The 17331-nt window shown below is 35.6% G+C and overlaps 1 protein-coding gene across 1 annotated transcript in view; it reads left to right on the top strand.

Annotated features, from left to right (window-relative positions):
* LOC150102423 (protein TSLIG3A-like) overlaps positions 1-17331 on the top strand; it is a 175062-nt gene that overhangs the window by 92909 nt on the left and 64822 nt on the right. The gene's annotated exons all lie outside the window — the stretch shown is intronic.

Here is a 17331-nt window from a genome sequence, read left to right as displayed (position 1 = left end):
GCAAAAATGAACAAAGATGAGTGTAAATTTCAGGAAAAAAAATAAAACAGTAATCAATACAACAGGAGGGCAGAAATCATGGAACTAATCTTCCATTTGCTGCCATTATAATGCTAAAGGACATGAAATTTAGAGTGGCCTTAACAAAGAATGTTTCATAGAGAAGAAAAACTTGGATAAAGATATCAAGAGAAGAACTGGTATTTACATTATATTTGAAAAGAGAACTGGCATGTTCTCTTTTCAAATATAATCAGAGTTTGGAAAATGTAATTGTTTTTTTACTGAAATAACATCTGTATTTTTTAATTAAGCAAAGTAAAAGCAGTGCACTATGACAGTTAACAGTTTCACACTGGGCTTTGTTTTGAGCATGTTGCACATTTCACAGTAGCTGCATTAACTTTGTAATGTGTCCTTTCCACTTCAGGTTGGAATGCAGATACCTTTTTACACATTCTACAATATACATAACATGCTAATTAAAATTTTTTTTTTCTGGTAGAATTTTTTCTGTAAATTAATATTTGTGAACCGTCTTCATAATATCGAAAAGATCTCAAAAGTAATTTTGTTATTTTTAAAAATATTTTGTTTTATTTTATTTTATCTGATTAATTTAATATAACATTTGCTTTTTAAAATATTATTTCAAAAATTTATAGTTATACCACCACACGTTATCTGTGGAAACATCAAAAGTAAAAGGCAGTCATTGAAATACAGGGAAACCTCACTTAACGCGATTAATTAATCCATCAATTAATGTGCAGCGAAATCGCATTAAGCGAATACAATAAAGAATGCGAATAATTATAATTCATCCATCAGTTAGCGTAAATTTTTTTTAAAAAAATTGTAGTATAAGTCATATTAGAGGATAAAATCATTAAAGTTAAAAATCAGTTACTTAAATTTTTATTTAATGTCTAAACGTTGGACAGAATTACTTTTTTTTACAAAAAAAAAAAAAAAAAAATGAAGTAAAGATGTTTGAATAGTGCTTGACTCATACTGTCATGCAATTTGCAATAGCTGGCGACTGCTTTATCAAGATTTTGGCAGACTTCAAAGCTTTGTTCCATATCAAGATCAGCATCAAGCAAAATTTCTTCAGCATGCCCAATGTGATTGAAAACTAGCTCACGTTCTATTGCGGTTAGCTTCTTAGTTGCAGCATTCTCTTCTTGTTTGCACTCCTTATCTTCTTCTTCATATGCACACTGTTCCTCTAGTTGAAGGAGATCATTCTCACTGAACTGTTCTGAACGGGAATCAAGCAAGTTTCTCACATCTTCATTATCCAGTAAATTAAATCCAAGTTCTTTTCCAATTGTGTTGATTTCTTCAATAATGTTAGATCTTGGATTTTACACACAATAAACTAACATGGCTTGAGTTTAAAGTTGTCTTCTCCTAATAAAAGTGTAAGATACTTTAGATACTCATCTTTAGATACTTTGTATCCTAGTCGAAATACTTCAGTTTTAGCTAGGAAAATTTTTGTCAGCATACACTTCCAAAAGAGACCAGTTTCGTCTACACTGAATGTTTGACGATCGTCATAATCACCCTCCTGAATTATCCTTTGCAATTCTTCAGGAAACTTGGCCGCAGAATCTTTAACAGGACTAACAGATTTTCCAGTTATTCTTACGTTATGCAGTCCAGCTTGATTTTAAAAAGGTTAAACCATCCTAAGATCACAGTAAAGCTTTCACTTTCCTCTTGAAATTTGGTCTCTTTTAATGAGGTAAAAATATTGAAAGTTTTGCCTGACTGAGAGATATTCTTTTTTGGTTACAATCCAGAGTGATAAGTGTTCCATCTTGATCATTAAATGGCTTCTATTTTGGGTGATCTGCATGCTTAAAGAAGCAGTAGCAACTTTTCCTTGTTCTTTGTATTCTTTGCTCTTATCTTAACATGATCTGAACTGTAGACTTGCCGTATCCCAATTCTAGAACAATCGTGTTACTAGCGCCACTTTCATGTCTCTTAATGACTTCCAGCTTTTCCTCTAACGTAATTACTTTTCTTCTCTTTTTACTGTTGCTGCTTTGTTTATCAGTCTTTTTCTATTATATATCAGGGGTTGAATATAATAAAGCCTTATAGGTATCTAAATTAAAGCAAAATGAAGGAAAAGTTACTAATTATATGACGAGCCAAAGGCTTCAATTCGGCGACATGAACTTATTTAAGTTAAGGGATATTGCATCCCATATTGTTTCTTAGCCGAATAAGAAACTCAAAGAGTTTCATGCCGAATATAGAAACTATATAAAGTTCGGCGATTCCAAGCATAAGCAAATACCTGGATAGCAGCACCTGACCCATTTGGTAGTGCAAACTGAGGCAAGTCATAGAAAGGGTGGAGTAAGCTCTGATCACTATTCTTGGTATTTACCCATAATGTGAACTTAGCTCCTAGGAGCTGTATTACTGTTCTACATTATGGGAGAAGGTCACTACCCAGACCAGTTTCAACCTTTATTGAAGTCTCATCAGTGAGTAGGTAGACACCTAGTTAATAATACCAAGTTTGTAGTGAACAGAACTTACATCCCTTCTATGAGAATTGCCAAGAAGGTGTCCTAATAAATTACTAATTATATGAAGAGCTAAAGGCTTCAATTCGGCGACATGAACTTATTTAAGTTAAGGGATATTGCATCCCATATTGTTTCTTAGCCGAATAAGAAACTCAAAGAGTTTCTTATTTGGAGCTTGCTCCACCCTTTCTATGAGTTGCCTCAGTTTGCACTACCAAATGGGTCAGGTGCTGCTATCCAGGTATTTGCTTACGCTTGGAATCGCCGAACTTTATATAGTTTCTTTCAGTTTCTTATTCGGCTAAGAAACAATATGGGATGCAATATCCCTTAACTTAAATGAAGGAAAAGTGATTGAGCAAGAGAACATAGTTTGCACGTGTGCTTGCGATGATAGCTTTGAGTCAACTGCCAAGGGTCATTGACCACTGCCCACTATATTGACAAGCGTAGCTGCTCGCTGCAGATTGGCGACAAAAAATTTCGCATAAAGTAAAAAACGTTAACTGATAAATCACTTGCTTAAGGCAGGAAATAGTATCATTTCATCAGTAGCGCTAACTGATTATCACACACAGCGAATTCATGTTAAGCAAAATTTTCCTGTATAAAGTTGCACTTTTATTTTTTTATATACTGGTGCTGAATATAACTGTTTACATAAATATAGTTTTCATTATTTCCCTCTAGTACAGTTATCAGAAATAAATCAGATATTTCATAGAAAACAAGTCATTGTGTCTTTCATAAAATAATCACTTCCCTTCTTCTTCTTCTGCAGCTCTTCCCACTTAAGTAGGGTTGCTATTTGTAGTGAGTCTCCTCCAGAACCTCCTGTCTTGGGCTGTAGCCGCATCCAGGTTCTTCATCCTCAAGACCCCCCTCCTCCCATCTCTTCTTTGGCTGCTCATGCTTCCTCCTCCCATGCACATCCATCTGCATGACCTTTCTTCCTGCATACTCTTCCTCCCTCCTCATAACGTGACCAAACTATCTCAACCTTGCCTCCTGTATCTTTCCTCCTAAGTTCGTAACTTTCACCATTCCTCTTGCATATCATTTCTCAGATGATCCTTTCTGGTCACACTACACATCCACCTAAGCATTCTCATCTCTGCTACCTCCATCCTGCTGATGTTATTTTTACTCAGGACCACAGTTCCATAGCATACGTCATAGCTGGTCTCACTACTGTCCTGTAGATTTTGCCGTTTAGATTGATCAGCACCCTCTTATCGCATAACACTCCAGCCATCTTTCTCCAGTTCCTCCATCCTGTTTGTATCCTGCATCCCACTTCCTTCTCAGCCTCACCATCCTCTTTCATTGTTGAACCTAAGTATCTAAAGTCACTGATCCTTCCAGCTCCAGATCTGTTTCCTGGCTGCCATCCACTTTGTAACACATACACTCTGTCTTACTTCTGCTCAGTCTCATACCTCTCTCTTCCAGTAATTTCCTCCAATTTTCCAGTTTAGCTGCCACTTCTCTTGATTCTGCACACAGCACGATGTCATCTGCATACAACATAGTCCAAGGCACATCTTCTCTCACCTCCTCCGACTTAATGCTGACCCTTGATGCAAGCTAACTGTCACTGGAAAACTTTCTGTCTCTCCCAGGTAGGTCCGAACTCTTGTCTTCACATTTCTCTACATCTCCTGCACCGGTACCTTCTCCCTCAGACACCTCCAGACTCCTTGCCTTGGCACTCTATCATATGCTTTCTCCAGATCAATAAATACCAGATGTTGTTCCTTTTGCTTCTCTTGAAACTTTTCCATCATCTGCCACAACCCAAAGATAGTATCTGTCGTCGATTGACCAGGCATGAAGCCAAATTGCTCCTTTGTAATCTTCACCTCCTTCCTCAGTCTTCCATCAAGAACCCTCTCTAGGATTTTCATTGTGCGAGACATCATCTTTATTCCTCTGTAATTCTTACAGTCTTATGCATTTCCTTTACTCTTGTAGATGGGGACAAGAGTACTTTCCCTCCATTCCTCGGGTATATTTTCCTGTTGACAAACTTTTATTAACAGGTCCCACAGCAGGTCAATTCCCTCTTCCCCTAGGGTCTTATATGCCTCCACTGGGATCCTGTCAGGGCCCACTGCTTTTCCATTCTTCCTCTTTATGGCCTCCTTCACTTCCACTCTACTAATGTTCTGCACCATTCCCTCATAAGGCTCCCTATCTTCTCTGTGAGTCCTTGCATTTTCTTCATTCAAAAGCCCTTCAAGGTATATTCTCCATCTGTTTCTTATATCCACATCCCTCCTTTCCTCCAGAATCTTTGATCTGCCTCACATGTAAGATGTCCTTTGATGCCTTATTTCTACATTTTGCCAATTGATAAATCTTTCTGTGTCCTTCCTTTGTTTCTAATTGATCATAAAGGTCTTGATATGCCATGGCCTTCGCCTGTGCAACAACTCTCTTGGCTTCTCACTTTTTCTCTCTGTACTCCTCTCTGTCCTCTTCCACTCTTGACTCATCCCACTTCTGCTTTGCCTTCCTCTTAGCCATCACTACTTCTTGTACATTATTATTCCACCACCACCAGCCTTCCTTCTGTTCTCTAATCTTTCCGGATGTTTCACCAATCATCTCAATTGCACATCTTAGAATTGCTTTTAAATTATGTCTCCACCAATTTTGTACACTTTCTAGTCCATCCGAAATCCTCTCTAACACCTTCTCCCTAAAACGGTTCCTCACACTCTCTTCTTTTAAGCGAAACCACTTAATTGTCTTCCTCCCATGGCTTCCAAAGGTTCTCATCCTTGACCTTATTTTAAAGTCTGCGCACAGCAGCCGGTGTTGCTGTGCCACTTGATCTGTTGGGATTACCTTACAATTTGTTAATGCCTTAAGATGTTTTCTTCTATTTTCATAAAATAGTCACACTTTCTGTTTATTTATATTATTTTAGAGGGAAAAAAATAAAAATAAAAGTCATCTAATATATTTCTCATATTTCAGTCTCAGGTAATGTCTAATACTTCATCAGGTTTGGAAATGCAGATTTTGCATAAAGCTTCTCAACTCTTTATTCCTCATGATTTAAAAAAAAAAAAAAGTATGGCTTGCTAATCTTTTAGGATTAGCAAGTAATACCTTTGAATCCTATGCTTAATACACACACATACTTCTCGGAAAGAAGTAAATGGACACCATAGCATGAGGAACAAACAGTCATGGCACTCACCTTAATAAGATGTAGGACCTCTTTTGGCTGCAATGACTGCAGCAATCCTATGGGGCATACTTTCCATAACTGTACAATAGCGATCGGTGGGAATTTTGGACCATTCTTCCTGTAGGCTTGTAATGAGGTCCTGGTTTGTTGTGAGGTGAACATCCCTTGACCTCGCCCAACGCTCCAGTTCATCCCACAGATATTCATTAGGATTGAAATTAGGGAGGCCAGTACGTGTGGTGATGTTCACGTCCACACAGTTACCATGCAGTGACAGTATCCTTATGACACAGTGCATTGTCTTGCTGAAAGAGACAGTTGTCTCTTCTGTAGAAACCATAAAGTAGAAAGCATTGCATTATCCAAAATGTTCAGATACCTCTTGGAGTTTAATGTTTGTGGCACCACAAACAGAGATCTGAGGTGAAACCAGGAAAAACAGGGCTATACCATTACACAGTCACCTCTGAACTTCATCACTCCACAGACGTTCACAGGGCATCCACGCGCATTCATCTGCTAACTACAGGGTGTAGCATGATTCATTGCCCCATAACAGCTTTCCAATCATCCATGGTCCCATTGTACAAGACCTTTGCATCACTGAAGACGACACTGCATGTTAGTTCAGGTGATGTGGGGCTTGCATATTGCTGTCCTACCATGGAAACTGATGTTGTGAGCCTTGATTCTGAATGTTTTTGTGCAGATTTGTGTTCCAGTCGATACCCAGAACTCTGCATCCAACATGTCACTGACGAGTGGTGGTTTTTTATGTATTATCCTTCATAACACTCTATGGTCATGTGCTGGATCTTCCACTGTGGGTAGTACTTGCAGTTGATTCTCTGTGCTTCCATATCAGTATGGTATCGCTGATTATTGATCTGGGATGCCAAATAGAGACCTGTAGCATGGCATCCTATCACAATTCCTCTTTCAAACTCCCAAATCCCTTCTTGCAGCCATTTCATCTGGACACAATTGCACTGCCTTGGGAGCATCATATTCATCCACTTTCTACTGGCTACCAATACATGAATTGTTGGCATGATGCACCTTTTCCACATGGGTGGTGTCCATTGACTCCTCTCCAAGTAGTGTGTATATATATTATAAAGGACTGCATCTAGTAGTTCTCAACAAAATCTTGAACGCTGATATGTTCACTCAGAGCTCAGTCAACATTACATGAAATTGATTCCATTTCCAGACAAATTATGTGATCATTAATAAGCTAATGATATATACAAAGACTATTTATTAGTAGTTGGTTATATCTTTACTGTTTTTGGATACACTAGTTGAGATATCAGAACAAAACACATTCAACTTCTCAGTCTACAGGAAACCAACTAACACATGACATTACCTGCATGCAACTTCTCGTCACAATCCAGCACAAAAAATAAGCATCATCCATTCCTTGAGGGAAGAGCCTGGCCTACAGATTTTCCACTAACACAGGTAAAAGAAACTAAGAGCTGCAGTATCTTAATTCTGTCTTTCAAGAAATGAAAGACAGAATTAAGATACCACAGCAGAAGATTAGTCAAAAAAAATTCTATGTCAACATTTAAAACAATCAGAAGAACAAAAAATCAAGAATAGAAAGGAACAGTGATTTTTCCATATATACCATCAATCACAGATAAAATATCCAGATTGCTTTGCCAACAAAACTTAAAAGTAGCCTTCTACCCAATCAGCAGAATCTCTGAACCTCCTAAACCTCCACATTCGACACTTAAAAAACCAGGTGAATGCAAGATCAGTTGTTGTTTACACTACATAGAACAGATTGGCAGATCTGGTGAGATACGCCAATTGGAACACTTCAAGGATGTTGAAAAGAAATCACAAATCAGGGTTGGTAGAACATACAATAGAAACAAAATCACCAAGTAAAATAGCAAAAAAGAAATTGAAATGCTCCATATTGATTACCATTTTTACTCGAGCATTCCAAGAATCAGCTGAAATGATAAAGCATTCTCTACAGCAGGGTTTCTCAAAGTGTGTTTTCCGCGGAAGGTGAATAGGTGTTCCATGAGAAATTCTGGAATTTGTCCTTTTAGTTTTCTAGGCATTTTTCATGACGAAGCGTGAAAGAGAATGTCTTGACACGAAATTCCGAAATTAGCATGTCATGCTATTTCTTACCTTTCAGTGGGAATAGCGCAACTTACTAAAATTCCCACTCGTTTCAGGTTTGGGAATTAATCCATTTCGAAAATTGGACTCCTTCCCTTCCAATGGGCTGGTTCTTTAACATGGTAGCCTATGGGAGATCGCAGTGGACGCACTAATGTGTGAGCGGGTACCTCGTCTTTGTTCGCTACCAGAAGAGACGTCACCGGAAGGGGGATGAAACGGAAGTAACATCAGGTTGACGTCACTGTGATGCTTGGCTCTTTCTCTCTCCAGCTGCAAGTAGGATAGCGGCCGTGGTCTCCGTATGTCTCTGGTTACGATACGGTCGCTTGTGCGAATATGCGGCTTGTTTACCGAGGCTCCCTATCTTGCTTTGGACAGTGTTTGACTCCTTTGGAAAATTGCAAGACACATTGCATGGTTAGGTTAGTTCTTTAGGTTAGGTTAGTTCTTAAGTTCTTCACTAATAGGTTTTATATGTGGTGACATCCAGCAAAAATGCTTCTGATTTGTGTTATAGCTGTTTTCTTTATATCCTATGTACGTTCAGTTCCTCTGGTAAAAGAATATCCATTTCAAAATCGGTGGGTGCCATTATTCCAGTAGCGCAAAGCTAGTCTTCTCTATGTATCGGTGCGTCAGTGTGACGTCTGCCTGATGTAACATCCGCTTCATTCCCCTCACTTCTGCTTGCGGACGAGGACTAGGCACCTGCTAACGCATCACGACGTGCACAGCGGTCTCCCATAGACTTCAATGTTAAAAAACAGACCATTGAGTCCCTTCTAAAAATGGATTAATTCAGAAACTAATGATTATCCGTATTTCCGGTTGGTTGCACTGTGACATTCCGCGGGTAAGGGATTATGTGTCATGCTTTTGGCAAATTTTCCAATTGAGACATTTTTATTCAATACATATCTTTTTCATGAATAAATATTTTATAGTAGAAATATTCTGAAGAGAATAATATTCGTAAATATGTCGAAAAGCTCAGACTAGAACGCATAATAACATCTGTGTATCGTTAATTTTCACACATCGAAACCTTTCAATATTTGGGAAAGAGAATACCGCTGTTTGTGACCTATCATAAAAATTGCTTGCAAGCCGATTATAACAATGGGTGGCGTATCATCTGTTCTCAAAACTGAAAGAAATAACATCTGTGTTGCAAATGTTAGTGACAAATCAGCAAGGAAGTAAAAAGAAAATTTTTTCCACTGAAATAAAGATCAAGGTAGTCTGTATCTGGTTCTCAGATCTAGTAATACTGAATACTTTCTTCGAAAGTTCGTATTGCAGTGTGTAAGTGCTTGTTCTAAAACCGGAGTGCTGTGATTTTTTTAAAAGTAATATGAATACAGGTTTAAATTCTAATATGAATAAGAGACAAGCTACTTTGTTTAATTTTGGTATTAAGAAATCTCTTATTGAAGGTGTTTGTGAAGGAACAGATAATGAGTCATCCACCTCAAGCCTACAAAGATCTCCAGGATGTACAAAAGGAGGGGAAAATTACCAGCACGCATGAGAAAAAGTCTGCATTCACTCGTAAGTACTTATAATAATATTATAAATATATTTGGTGATCAGAATAAGGCATGTCAATGAAAATCAGCACAAATTAATTTAATTATGGTTTATTGATGCTTTAATTAAATCAATTTAATTAAAACATCAATTAAATTTAACATTAATTGGTGTTTAATTAATTATTAATTAATACATTACAAAATAACCAAAGTGTTCCGTCATAGAAAAAGTTTGAGAAACCCTGCTCTACAGTGCAACAAAAAAACAAGAGATAATTTTACATCAAGTCTGATCTTCATTAATCCATCATGACATACTTGTATCAACAATAGTACACAAGAATCGTACCAGCAGTCAGCATAATAGTGAATGCATGCTTTCCATTGTTAAAACGTTTTTAAATATTTTTCACTAGGGATATTAACTGCTATTAGTCACTTTCAAGTTTTTAGTTTATTCATATATAATAATTTATTCCCTGATGAAATGAAACAAAGTTTTTCATGACACTAGTTGAAATAAAAGCATAGTTTCTATTTGACATCTTTGAATGTGGTTTTAGACAAAAAATAGTTTTAAAAATGTCCCATCTTTACAGAAGCCTATGCACTGAGAAAGCCTTTCATGGATTCACTGTGCATAACTAGAATGTAGGATGACATGTAATTCATTCCCTATCAGAGTAATTTATTGCACTACTCATAATACTGCAACTGTAAATTATTGGATATTTATTTGACTGTAACAAATCTATTTACATTCATGCCTATTCTTTCCTTCAAATGTGCAAAGAGTGCATATCTAATTAATTCAGATTGAAATATAATTACCTACACCTTTAGAAATTTAAAAATACAATTATAGATTTCTCTTAATTATCATTGATTTATATAAATGGAAAGCAAAGTCTTTTCTCTTCAAACATAACTTTCGTTTCTCTCTAGAAATACACATAATGATTCATTATATGTTTGAAAGATGGCGAACTGGATATACAGCGCAATTTTTTCATCCTGTCCCATGAATGAGTATCGAATGATACAGTTTGGGCTGTGTCTGGTATAAACGTGTTAAGTTTCAGATATTGTTAACATACAGAACTTACTCCACCTTTCTGTGAATTTTCTTTAGTATTTCACTACTCCTTGAAATCATATTCTTTCTCTCATTATGTATTTTAAGATGTCACTAGCTGTATGATACATTATTGGGCTATAGAAATTTTTATTGGCATATAAGATGCTGATGTTGTAATAAGAATGCTATTTCAGTCATGTATTTCAATTTCAGTAGCCGCTCTTAAGGATTCTGAGATTAACTAGAAAAAAGGAAATAAAGGCTATAATCTTTCAACTGTGTTTCATTAACTATTCTGAAGTATTCTAAGTTTACTAGCAAAAGGGGATTAAAGGTTTGATTTCACTGGGATATTGTTAATATGGCTTTCTTTTATTCTAAAGGGTGCATAATAGAAGTCCATTCACTGCACTGCTACAGGCATCAAGGTCTGTTAACAAGATTATCTGGGAAGGAACACATTTGACTAACATAAAGTTGGATTGATGGGTAAAGCCTTTCAGAGGAATTTAATGCAATATATTACTTTCATTGGTTTTTGCGCCATGTCAAGAAAAAAAAATGAAACACTAATACATTATAGTAGCAAATTCCTCTTAGAAAAAGTGTTTAAACAGGTTTGTGAGTACTGTGCCACCATCTTACCCTCATCAGGAATGTTGGATTAAGACTTTATCAATTATGAGAAGTTTTTTTACCTAGATCTTATTGACAAGAGACCAGTTGTCACGTTATAGTGCTAATGCACTTTAGTAGCCTCATCCAACACTTAACAACATCCTGCTGTATATCAACCTTTTATTCTCTTTCCCAGGTGAACTCAGAATCACTTGAGAATGGCTACCGGAAACTCTTTCCTTCATGGTTACACACTGTCTACTTGAGGACTACCTGAAACATTGCAAAAATACTTTCTGATAGGAACATGTCAAATTAAGAAAAATTTGTTTTCATATTATGAAATTGTTGGATTCCTTTTGTAGGCAAAGTGTAAACCTGGATTATCTTAGTGTATTGTTCTAGAAATTAAGCAATTCATGTCTCCTTAATTGAAGATTGAGATTTTGAAGGATATCTAGTGAAGTTTGAAATGGCTTATAAGATCTTAGTGAAACAATAAAATGTAATATATAACAGAAGCAAAATATGGTTCTCCCCTATCCAATTTTATCTTTTAGGTATAGTACAGTACTGAAATAACTTAATGTCAGAAACAGAGGAAGTTCAGAAATACTAACTGAAACTTTAGTTCTACTACAGACATTGTTCTTATTTTTTTAGTTAATAAATGTGAAGATTGTTGAGACTCTTTTTTCAAAATAATGTTTTTGATCTCCATTTGATAGTAGATATGAATGAATTACCTAGGTACTTTTGATTTCTCTTTATAATGGGATGCCCAGAAATCTCAAGGCAAAAGTGAAGTTGTATACTCTCAGAATGCTATTCATAACTTTGGTTTTGCAGTACACATTGTTTGCTTAAGAAAAGTATGGATTTTTATCCGTATGTGCAATGTATAGGAGGATAAATTTGTGGACATATTAACAAATGGTATTGTTCATCCATTGCAAGATTACTTTCATAGGGGAGGGAGAAAAACTGTAAACAGAAGTAAAGACATGATTTATGTTGTGATTTATGCCTTATAAATGCTATAATAATGTTGGATTTGTGGGTCTACAATGCTATTGTAATAACTACTAGACAGACTTTGGTAACTTTGAAAAGAGTGCCATTGTTGAAGCATGACAGATTCTTCTGTAATCTAGACGTTCACTTCTAGATTACAGATACTATATTAAAATAATGTTAAGAAACAAAAGAAAGATGCCATTAGCAGTGACTGGTAGTGGTGGGAGAGAGTGTGTCCTTCAAAACCAGAGAATAAAAGTATTAATTTGGATTCTGAGGCAAAATAGGCTTGCAGTGCAGATTATGTATGTATCCAAGTTCGGCATCCATACAAGACATCTGGTATTGTATGCATGCTGAATGTCCATTGCCTATTAGAGAGCAGATGTTGCTAAATAGGCAACATCTCAGCTCTCTAATAGGCTGTGGGTTCAGATCCGTCTTTGTCATATATGTTTGTCAGTGTCTTTAGATGGTAGTCAAATTTCATTGCTCATTATGAGATTACCACTCTGCTTGTTTGGAGGTTTGACAAAAGTACCATGTTTAATCTTTAGAGGAGGATTTTGAATTATCTAACCATTAGATATTGTTTTAACCATTAGGTATTGTTTCACTATCTGTCAAATGTTTCTCATTGTCTGTGTGGCCTGAAAATCAGAAAAACTTGCACTGTAACATTTTCCCATTATATTAATGCACTGCCTATTAATAGTTCAACTAGATTAAAAAGTGAACATATTGTCATAATTTATTTACTTCAAAAGATATCACCCATATCTTTTTTTGATTCATTGATTTCTCCTTGATTTTTTCATGTAGATACCAGAATTAGGTGATCAGTAATAAAGTAAACTTAACCATGTTGTACAGGTAACCCTCGTATAACGTGGTACTTATACAACGTGGTTTCGATATATTGCGGTCTGCAAATTGTAGTAACCCTTGTTCAACACGGCACTTATACAACACGGTTTTGATATAGCACGATCTACAAATTGTAGTAACTCTTTATCTTTTCATATATTTTTCACTGCTTGACTTAACAATCAAATTTTATCTTCGTGAAATTTGTGTCTGCCCGTATTGCGCATGTAGTTATAAGTAGCAAATTTATATTAAGGGAAATACTCTTTAGAAGGTTACAGCTAGCATGTTTGAATATTGGTTTTTCAAGTGTTTTGTACCCGATGTAGGAAGTTACACAAAGAAAAAGAATATCAACTTCAAAATTCTACCAATTTTAGATAACGCACCAGGCCACCCAATAATTTAAGCCATCCGAATATTAACTTTTTTTGCTGCCTAATACTACTTCACACATTCAACCACTTGATGAACGAATAATATCAACATTTAAGCCATATTATATTCGTCGCACATGTCAATTAATTTTGGAAAAAATGGAATCTAATCCAAACATGACACTACCTCAAGCGTGAAGAGTTTTCAAAATTGAATTGTGTGAGAATTATTACTCTGTCCATGCTTGCTGGGAAAAAATATGGCCTGAAGTCGTTCTGTAACCAAATTTCGTATCTCCAGTGGATGAAGAGCTAAGTCGTATAATAAACGTCGCACATATTTTTCGTGGAGATGGCTTCTGCGATATGTTTGAAAACGAAAATAGTGAATTAATTGATGGGGAAACACATCTAAATGGGGGAGTAACCGGTACAATTAATAGATGATGTCGAACCAAATGGCAGAGAAAGTTCTGATGAAGATTCTGATTGTGATGAATCCGTTAAAGAAATTACCAGAAGGATTGGAGTTGAAAAGAAAGTTAGGAAGTTATTTTTTGGATAATGATCCCTCAGTGGAGTGCTCTGGAAAATTCACGAGACAATTGGATATTTGTTTAGCTCCATATTACGAACTTAATAAAAAAAATTGCAGCATAGTGGTAAGCAAGGTCTCGTTACTGACTTCTTGATAACTAAACCAGCCGGAGTACGTAATTAGAATTATACAAATGATGTCCAAGAGATTTCAAGTGATGACGATGTCTGGCTGCTTGTAAATAAAGAACATCTAAGAAAAGTTATTTTTGAAGAGTGATGAAGATTAAAATATACACTTCATTTTATTTTGCGTAAAATACTTATGCATTATATGCAATGAAGTTTGCGTACAGTTTATAATTTTATACTATGTATTTGTTTCATAGTTTTTTTTTTTTTTTTAACTTACATGAATTACCTGAATTAACTAAAAATATATTTTTGTTGATGTTGTCATTGTTGTTTATATAATTTAAAAAAAAAACGATTTCGGAACATAACCCTACGTTTTCTATGTGATTTGAGTCTCGCATAACGTGATTTATATAACACAGCATTTCTATGGAACCTAACATCCGCATTATACGAGAATTACCTGTACTGTCATAGTAGCCTGTACATTCTTTGAGTATACATATCAGGAAGTTGATCATGATGAATCCCTGGTGACCTTGCATTTTGCAGCAGTTCAATTTTATCCATGAATTAACCATTTTGAGATACATGGGGAGGGGGCTACAAAAGCAGTTTCACCCAACAAAAAAGTTTAATGCCTATAGGATACTGCACTAACCTAAACTGATGTGCAGAGATGTAGATATTGTCAGTATAATAATTACCAGATATTTTCTGAAGCAGACTATTTTGACTTTTTGATTTTTGATTTTTTCTATAGTGAACTGGATTTGATTCTGGGGTGCTGGCTGTTGAAGTGGGGAAGGAAATATTCTGTGCCTGAGCCATGTGGCAAATAGAAGGTTTCAAATGGCAGTATCACGAGCATGTTTTTCAAAATACTTCATGTACAAACTGGCTGGAAGTACCTTTTATCTTTTTAAATGAGGTGTCATTCCAAGAAAAGTAACCAGTCTGGATGTTAAAGAAATTTTTGGATGGAAATTAAAGATCAATGATGTTGGGAAGGGGACAATTTTCAGAAAATTTAGTGTCAGAAAGGGGAATATTTGTAAATAAAGGAGTAACACGAAAGATCACCATAATATTGTTATTTTTATAACTAAATTTTGGATTAAAGATTTGAAATGCATGAAATTTTTTATATAATATGAAGTCCGGCCTGTAAGTGGAATTAAAGATTTAACTGTTTGGCTAATTTAAAGGAGGGGGGAGTCAGCAGCATCTACAATGGGATGGAGAGGGTAGTTAGGTTTATGAATTTTTGGCAATCTGCATATCTTGGGGGGGGGGGGGGGGGCAGAAAAGTTTTTTTTTTTTTTTTTGACATTTTTAGTAGCTTTTTTTTAATGTTTTTTTTTTTTCTTTCTGAGAGTTGGTTGGATCATAATAAGTAGTGTGATCTCCAAGCAGCACATTCATTTTTTGATTATAATCAGTGGAATTGAGGACAACATTGGTGTTACTTTTGTCAGCACTAGTAATGATTACATTGCAGAGTCTATGTGGTGCATAAAGCTAGCTTCAGGATATTCCCCCCCCCCTCAGTTTTTCATTATCTGCAAAAAACTTAATACTTCCCTCAAATCAAATCAATCCTACTACTGTGGCACTCCACCATATACTAATCTTTGCATCCATGCCAGCTTCATATCTGTTCCCATCAGCTCCAATTTATGCAATGTTTTTCAATGCAATATTCTGTTAAATGCTCAGTCAATATAGACGAAGCCCTTTGGTCAGAAAGACCAAGGTTTGATTCCTGTCAGTGATGTGAGGAACCTTTATCTTGTCTCTTTCGATGAAAGGTGAATTGTGAAGGTAGAGGGTTTTTTCCTCCTGGAAACTTGGGTTTTTCGTCCCTCAAAACAGACAAACTGGTCAGTAGAACACACACAATTTACAGACAAGAATACTTAGATGCATAGGGTAACTGCGTTATCCTCGTATTACAGTTGGGAAGGCCATGGGTGCTTAAGTGCTTGTTAAAAGCCACTAATGGATGGATTCTGTCAAAATGCCTTTGTAAAGTCCAACAATTAAACAGCTGTTTAATGTCATTTAACAATGGAACTTGTTTGAAATGACTCTTCTTAGACTGAATTAGCTACAAAGAATTAGTTTTCTTTGTATGGTCCATTTCCTTTATAGCTGAATATTAAGAAAGCATCAGATCAGTATTACATCAGCACAGATTTTTATTTCCTTGTGAATAATTATTCAATGATAATTAATAAAATGTATAAATGACATTGTAAATTTAGATGTTAATTGATATGAAAAATGACACTTATTTTCTGCAATAATTTTTTCAAAATATAAAGCCAAATTTTTCATAAATATTGATTCTCGTTGTGCACAACTGAGTACTTATTATTATTATTTCAGGGAACTTCTCACGATCATCGCATGCTCAACTCATATTTCATCAGTGACGTGAGGAAAGGTGCGTTCACTGATTGGCTTCTTTAACCATGCAGTTGAACATTTTAAATGTAATATATCAGAAATATAGAGACTTGCAGAAATATAAAACTAAAATAATTTCTTTATATACAGATTATTGAGTTGGGCTGATATCACTCACAATCCATGAAAAATACTTTGGCAGTCTTGATGTTAGAAAAGGGTATAATGGGGAGCCTCACTGTAGCCTTTTTAACAGAAGTACATCACACTACCTTTTAGGCCTTAAGTGTCTTCTGTTCCACTCACAATGTTACTTTTCATCTATTCACCCTTAAATTACTGCTTATTATTATTATTATTTGTGTGGTGCACCCAAAATATCCAAAAAAAATTCTTCACATTATCCAGTTAAATTGATAATTCTCTTTTTATTTTAATTGTCATATAATATATCAATTCTATATAGTCGATCTGTTTCTGCCTCATCCCTTTATGTATTGTAAGCTCTGCTACAATCTGTAAACAAAAAAAACCCTGAAATATAACAACATATAACCATTATTTTCATTCTACTCTGTTGTAGTAATTTATCTGCAATAAAGAAGAATGATAGTCTTTCATAAAAAGTGAAATCCCCCCCCCCCCCCAAGTACAGTTAATTCTTGTTTGTTACACTTTTATGTAATGTGTATTACATAAAATTCTCAAAGAATATAATAGTTTTATATTCTTTGAGAATAGTATCCATTAAGAGGGAAGTAAACCAGCAACTTAGAAAGCCCAGAATAAAAAATATAAATGGAGATACCAACCTGCTTAATTAGCATGCGAATTTGTTTGCCAC

This window comes from Typopeltis vanoorti, chromosome 10, assembly GCF_054136105.1.
Source record: "Typopeltis vanoorti isolate ZY-2024b chromosome 10, IOZ_Tvanoo_1.0, whole genome shotgun sequence".
NCBI classification, from domain to species: domain Eukaryota; kingdom Metazoa; phylum Arthropoda; class Arachnida; order Uropygi; family Thelyphonidae; genus Typopeltis; species Typopeltis vanoorti.
This window is presented reverse-complemented; position numbering and strand designations above follow the sequence as displayed.